This window comes from Triticum urartu, chromosome 1A (genome assembly GCF_056163025.1).
Source record: "Triticum urartu cultivar PI428250 chromosome 1A, HENAU_Tu73, whole genome shotgun sequence".
Lineage (NCBI taxonomy): Eukaryota > Viridiplantae > Streptophyta > Magnoliopsida > Poales > Poaceae > Triticum > Triticum urartu.
In genome coordinates, this window is record NC_141873.1 from 325,806,542 (window position 1) to 325,814,921 (window position 8,380).

Below are 8,380 nucleotides of genomic sequence, written 5' to 3' on the forward strand. Positions count from 1 at the left end.
CAATAGCGGAACCTGGATGCTCATATTGGTTCCTACATATTCTACGAAGATCTTTATTGGTCAAACCGCATAACAACTTACGTTGTTCCCTTTGTCATCGGTATGTTACCTGCCCGAGATTCGATCGTTGGTATTCGAATACCTAGTTCAAACTCGTTACCGGCAAGTCTCTTTACTCGTTCCGTAATACATCATTCCGCAACTAACTCATTAGTTGCAATGCTTGCAAGGCTTAAGTGATGTGCATTACCGAGAGGGCCCAAAGATACCTCTCCGACAATCAGAGTGACAAGTCCTAATCTCGAAATACGCCAACCCAACAAGTACCTTCGGAGACACCTGTAGAGCACCTTTATAATCACCCTGTTACGTTATGACGTTTGGTAGCACACAAAGTGATCCTTCGGTAAACGGGAGTTGCATAATCTCATAGTCATAGGAACATGTATAATTTATGAAGAAAGCAATAGCAACAAACTAAACAATCAAGTGCTAAGCTAACGGAATGGGTCAAGTCAATCACATCATTCTCCTAATGATGTGATCCCGTTAATCAAATGACAACTCATGTCTATGGTTAAGAAACATAACCATCTTCGATCAACGAGCTAGTCAAGTAGAGGCATACTAGTGACACTCTGTTTGTCTATGTATTCACACATGTATTATGTTTCCGGTTAATATAATTCTAGCATGAATAAACATTTATCATGATATAAGGAAATAAACAATAACTTTATTATTGCCTCTGGGGCATATTCCCTTCACTCCCCCTCTAGTTTCTATGCATCTACTAGATAGATCTTACATGATCATAGGATTTTTTTTTGAAATTGCATGCTATGTTCCCAAACAGTGGCATCCGAGCCAGGTCTATGCGTAGATGATATGCATGAGTAGAACACAAAGAGTTGTGGGCGATCATAGTCATACTGCTTACCACCAACGTCTTATTTTGATTCGGCGGTATTGTTGGATGAAGCGGCCCGAACCAACCTTACATGACCACGTTCATGAGACCGGTTCCACTGACAGACATGCAACTTGTTTTGCATAAAGGTGGCTGGCGGGTGTCTGTTTTTCCAACTTTAGTTGAATCGAATTTGACTACGGCCGGTCCTTGTTGAAGGTTAAAACAGCAAACTTGATGAAAAATCGTGGTGGTTTTGATGCGTAGGTAAGAACGGTACTTACTAGAAGTCCATAGCAACCACGTAAAACTTGCAACAACAAAGTAGATGATGTCTAACTTGTTTTTGCACGGCATGTTGTGATGTGATATGGTCAAGACATGATGAGATATACATTGTTGTATGAGATGATCATGTTTTGTAAAAGTTACCGGCAACTAGCAGGAGCCTTATGGTTGTCGCTTTATTGTATGAAATGCAATCGCCATGTAATTGCTTTACTTTATCACTATGCATTAGCGATAGTTGTAGAAGCAATAGTTAGCGAGACGACAATGACGCTACGATGTAGATCAAGCTGTCAAGCCAGTGATAATGGAGATCATGACGGTGCTTTGGAGATGGAGATCAAAGGCACAAGATGATGATGGCCATATCATGTCACATATTTTGACCGCATGTGATGTGTTATCTTTTATGCACCTTATTTTGCTTAGTATGGCGGTAGCATTATAAGATGATCCCTCACTAAAATTTCAAGGTATAAGTATTCTTCCTGAGTATGCACTGCTGCGACAGTTCGTCGTGCCGAGACACCACGTGATGATCAGGTGTGATAAGCTCTATGTTCACATACAATGGGTGCAAGATAGTTTTGCACGTGCGGAATACTCGTGTTAAACTTGATGAGCCTAGCATGTACAAACATGGCCTCGGAACACTGAGACCGAAAGGTCGAACGTGAATCATATATTAGATATGATCAACATAGAGATGTTCACCATTGAAAACTACTCCATCTCACGTGATGATCAGACATGGTTTAGTTGATATGGATCACGTGATCATTTAGATGACTCGAGGGATGTCTATATAAGTGGGAGTTCTTAAGTAATATGATTAATTGAACTTAATTTATCATGAACTTAGTCATGATAGTATTTGCATATCTATGTTGTAGATCAATAGCTCACGTAAAGCTCCCCTGTTTTATTTTTGATATGTTCCTATAGAAATCTAAGTTGAAAGATGATAGTAGCAATGATGCGGACTGGGTCTGTGATCTAAGGATTATCCTTACCGCTACACAGAAGAATTATGTCCTTGATGCACTGCTAGGTGACATACCTATTGCAGGAGCAGATGCAGACGTTATGAATGTTTGACAAGCTCGGTATGATGACTACTTGATAGTTTAGTGCACCATACTTTACGACTTAGAACCGAGACTTCAAAAATGTATTGAACGCCATGGAGCATATGAGATGTTCCAAGAGCTGAAAATGATTTTTCAGACTCATGCTCGTGTTAAGAGGTATGAGACCTCTGACAAGTACTTTGCCTACAAGATGGAGGAGAATAGCTCAGCTAGCGAGCATGTGCTCAGAATGTCTGGGTGCTACAATCGCTTGAATCAAGTGGGAGTTAATCTTCCAGATAAGATAGTGATTGACAGAGTTCTCTAGTCACTATCACCAAGTTACTAGAATTTCGTGATGAACTATAATATGCAAGGGATGACGAAAACGATTCCCAAGCTCTTCGTGATGCTGAAATCAGCAAAGGTAGAAATCAAGAAATAGCATCAAGCGTCGATGGTTAACAAGAACACTAGTTCCAAGAAAAAGGGCAAGGGAAAGAAAGGGAAACTTCAAAAAGAATGGCAAGAAAGTTGCCACTCCCATGAAGACGCCCAAAGCTAGACACAAGCCTGAAACTGAGTGCTTCTACTGCAAAGGAAATGGTCACTGGAAGTGGAACTACCCTAGATACTTGGCGGATAAGAAGGATGGCAAAAGTGAACAAAGGTATATTTGATATACATATTATTGATGTGTACTAGTGTTTATAGCAACCCCTCAGTATTTGATACTGGTTCAGTTGCTAAGAGTAGTAACTCGAAACAGGAGTTGCAAAATAAATAGAGACTTGTTCAGGGCGAGGTGATGATGTGTGCTGGAAGTGATTCCAAGGTTCAAAAGATCACGATCGCACACTTCCTTTACCTTAGGGATTAGTGTTGAACCTAAAATAAATGTTATTTGGTGTTTGCGTTGAGCATGAATATGATTGGATCATGTTTATTGCAATACAGTTATTCATTTATGTCGAAGAATAATAAGTGTTCTATTTACATGAATAAAGCCTTCTATGGTCATGCACTCAAAGTAAATGGTTTATTGAATCTCGATCGTGGTGATACACATATTCATAATATTGATGACAAAAGATGCAAAGTTGATAATGACAACACTGTCGTTTAGGTCATATTGGTGTAAAGCGCATGAAGAAACTCCATGCGGATGGACTTTTGGAATCACTTGATTATGAATCATTTGGTGGTTGTGAACCATGCCTCATGGAAAAATGACTAAGACTCCATTCTCCGGAACAATGGAGCGAGCCACTGACTTATTGGAAATAATACATACCGATGTATGTTGTCCGATGAGTGTTGAGGCTCGCAGCGAGTATCGTTATTTTCTGACCTTCACAGATGATTTGAGCAGATATGGGTATATCTACTTGATGAAACACAAGTATTGACCATTTGAAAAGTTCAAAGAATTTCAAAGTGAAGTGGAAAATGATCATAACAAGAAAATAAAGTTTCTACGATCTGATCGCGGAGGCGAATATTTGAGTTACGAGTTTGGTCTTCATTTAAAACAATGTGGAATAGTTTCGCAACTCACACCACCTGGAACACCGCAGCGTAATGGTGTGTCCGAACGTCGTAACCGTCCTTTATTAGATATGGTGCGATCTATGATGTCTCTTACCGATTTACCACTATCATTTTGTGTTTATGCATTAGAGACAACTGCATTCACGTTAAAAAGGGCACCATCTAAATCCGTTGAGACGACATCGTATGAACTGTGGTTTGGCAAGAAACCTAAGTTGTCGTTTCTTAAAGTTTGGGGTTGCGATGCTTATGTGAAAAAGCTCCAGCCTGATAAGCTCAAACCCAAATCGGAGAAGTGTGTATTCATAGGATACCTAAAAGAAACTGTTGGGTACACCTTCTATCACACATTCGAAGGCAAGATCTTTGTTGCTAAGAATGGATCCTTTCTAGAGAAGGAGTTTCTCTCGAAAGAAGTGAGTGGGAGGAAAGTAGAACTTGATGAGGTAATTGTACCTTCTCTCGAATTGGAAAGTTGCTAATCACAGAAAACCATTCCGGTGATGCCTACACCAACTAGAGAGGAAGCTAATGATCATGATCATGAAAACTTCAGATCAAGTTACTACCGAACCTCGTAGGTCAACCAAAGAACATTCCGCACCAGAGTGGTACGGTAATCCTATTCTGGAAGTCATGTTACTAGACCATGACAAACCTATGAGCTATGAGGAAGCGATGATGAGCCCAGATTCTGATAAATGGCTTCAGGCCATGAAATCTGAGATAGGATCCATGTATGAGAACAAAGTTTGGACTTTGGTTGACTTGCCTAATGATCGGCAAGCCATTCAGAATAAATGGATCTTCAAGAGGAAGACGGCCACTGATGGTAATGTTACTATCTACAAAGCTCGACTTGTCACAAAAGGTTTTCGACAAGTTCAAGGTGTTGACTGTGATGAGATTTTCTCACTCATAGCGATGCTTAAGTCTGTCTGAATCATGTTAGCAATTGCCGCATTTTATGAAATCTGGCAAATGGATGTCAAAACTACATTCCTTAATGAATTTCTTAAAGAAGAGTTGTATATGATGCAACTAGAAGGTTTTGTCGATCCTAAAGGTGCTAACAAAGTGTGCAAACTCTAGCGATCCATCTATGGACTGGTGCAAGCATCTTGGAGTTGGAATATATGCTTTGATGAGGTGATCAAAGCATATGGTATTATACAGACTTATGGTAAAGCCTGTGTTTACAAGGAAGTGAGTGGGAGCTCTATAGCATTTCTGATAGAGTATGTGGATGACATATTGTTGATCGGAAATTATATTGAATGATAGCATAAAAGGATACTTGATTAAGAATTTTTCAATAAAAGACATCGGTGAAGCTACTTATATATTGGGCATCTTGATCTATAGGGATAGATCAAGATGCTTAATTGGACTTTCACAAAGCACATACCTTGACAAGATTTTGAAGAAGTTCAAAATGGATCAGTCAAAGAAAGAGTTCTTGTCTGTGTTGCAAAGTGTGAAGCTGAGTAAGACTCGAAGCCCGACCATGACAGAAGATACATAGAGAATGAAAGTCATTCCCTATGCCTCAGCCATAGGTTCCATAAAGTATGCCATGTTGTGTACCATATATATCATGTACCTTGCCATGAGTTTGGCAAGGGGTACAATAGTGATCTAGGAGTAGATCACTAGACAGCGATCAAAATTATCCTTAGTTACCTAAGAGGACTAAGGAAATATTTCTCGGTTATGGAGGTGATAAAGAGTTCATCGTAAAGAGTTACATCGATGCAAGCTTTTATACTGATCCAGATGACTCTAGGTCTCAATTTGGATACGTATTGAAAGTGGGAGCAATTAGCTAGAGTAGCTCTGTGCACAACATTGTAGAAATAGAAATTTGCAAAATACATACAGATCTGAATGTGGCAGACCCGTTGACTAAACCTCTCTCACAAGTAAAACATGATCACACCTTAGTACTCTTTGGGCATTAATCACATGGCGATGTGAACTAGATTATTGACTCTAGTAAACCCTTTGGGTGTTGGTCACATGGCGATTGTGAACTATTGGTGTTAAATCACATGGCGATGTGAACTAGATTATTGACTCTAGTGCAAGTGGGAGACTGAAGGAAATATGCCCTAGAAGCAATAATAAAGTTGTTATTTATATTTCCTTATATCATGATAAATGTTTATTATTCATGCTAGAATTGTATTAACTGGAAACTTGATACATGTGTGGATACATAGACAAAACACCATGTCCCTATTAAGCCTCTAGTAGGCTAGCTCGTTAATCAAAGATGGTTAAGTTTCCTAACCATAGACATGTGTTGTCATTTGATGAACTGGATCACATCATTAGGAGAATGATGTGATGGACAAGACCCATCCGTTAGCTTAGCATAATGATCGTTAAGTTTTATTGCTATTGCTTTCTTCATGACTTATGCATATTCCTTTGACTATGAGATTATGCAACTCCCGAATACCGGAGGAACACCTTGCGTGCTATCAAACGTCACAACGTAACTGGGTAATTATACAGATGCTCTATAGGTGTGTCCGAAGGTGTTTGTTGGGTTGGCATAGATCGAGATTAGGATTTCTCACTCCGAGTATCGGAGAGGTGTCTCTGGGCCCTCTCGGTAATGCACATCATGATAAGCCTTGCAAGCAATGTGACTAATGAGTTAGTTACGGGATGATGCATTACAGAACAAGTATAGAGACTTGCCGGTAATGAGATTGAACTACGTATGAGGATACCGACGATTGAATCTCGGGCAAGTAACATACCGATGACAAAGGCAATGACGTAGAATATGTAGGAACCAACACTGGTACAACGATGTCCTTAACAAATGGTTTAAAACCCCTTTCCGCGACGGCATTTGGAACCGTCGCCAAGTGAGTGTGGGCGATAGGGGGGTCCTTCCCACACTACCCAGAAATCGTCAGGGATAGGCCCTCATGGGACCCAGGTTGGGGCCGAGTGCGATCGGGTAAGGCATGGGAACCCAATCATTTCCGTAGGTATGTACATCCCACACGGTGAATCCCAGAAATCATTTCCGTAGGTATGTACATCCCACACGGTGAATCCCAGAAATCATTTCCATAGGTATGTAGATCCCACACGGTGAATCCCAAAAATCATTTTCGTAGGTATGTACATCTCCCATAAATCATTTCCGTAGGTATGTACATCCCACACGGTGAATCCCAAAAAATCATTTCCGTAGGTATGTACATCCCACACAGTTATTTGTGTGGAAACGTTTGTGCAAGGTGGCCTAACGCAAACGGTTCACTGCCGGAAGCCATGTGTGATTGTTAGTTGATTGAACACGCCTACTTTCTAGAAACCGTGCGAGTTGTTTGAGTTCATCGCCCACGGTGATGTCTGAGTAACCATTTGCAATAGAAAACCCCAATAAGCAGGGTAATTAGCCTATTATTGGTAATCCATGCACTAATCAAACTGATATTTCTTATAAAACACGCCAAAAATTTGATATCCGTATAAAAGCAACTAGGATTTCATAATCGAATTGCATCAGATAGCTTCGGCACTCAGTTATGCCATTACATAACAGCACCAAGTTTCACATGCAGCATCAAAAACGTTTGGAAAGTAGCATCATGCACGGTAAATTGACAAATGAATCTCATCTGGGAAACTGCAGAAGCGGAAGGCAAATATTGAGCCTTCAGTGATGTTGAATGTCCTTGCAACTTTAGGCCAATGGCTATGGATAATTGCCCGCCCAACCTTCGTCCTCTTCATCAAGACTTCAATATTGTACCGTGGGTGTTGAATGAATACCTTCCACGCCTCTTGACCATGCATGTGCTTTGAGAGGTAATCATCGGTGAACTACTTTGAAAAGTACTGAAAACAAAGATATGCATAAATCGCTGTTGTAAATTTTGAAATGGCGCAAGGGCTAAAAACAAGGTAAAAGAGTTGGTACCATCCTATAGTTGACTTATGTCTTCTTCATTGTGCAAACAAAGATCTTGTTATTATTAGTCCCAAGTTTCTTCATCCTAACAATCTTTCTGAGTTTCTTGACTTGACTGATAATCATGGACATCTCATTTGCCCATATGCAAAATGGGTCGAACGGTGGGTCTAAGCCTCTGCAGGACCTACATGTGCAAGACCAAATTGTAAGAAACCTAAATATTAGAATGATTCCTGCAACTGCACAATAATGTGCTATTAGCCAAAGGACCCTGCTTGAACAAACCTTGATGGTAAACCGCAGTGTCTCCCATTGTTTCCCTACAACACACATAAAGAAGATCTTGATCAGGTTAATTGAGAGTTGCCATACTATCAGTAGAATATGTATTGAGTACAGCAAAATTGCAGAACTGAACAAAACAGTTAAATGGACAACAAAACAAATGAACCAAAATAGTTAACTGAGCACGACATTGCAGAGTAGAAACATGTATGAGAAGATAAGACAGTTAACAAAACAAAGAATGCTTGAGATCAGTACTACGAAATGTAGCAATTGTTGGACCAAAGTGTTAACTGAACATTACATTTCAGAGGACCAAACTGTTAACTGAAC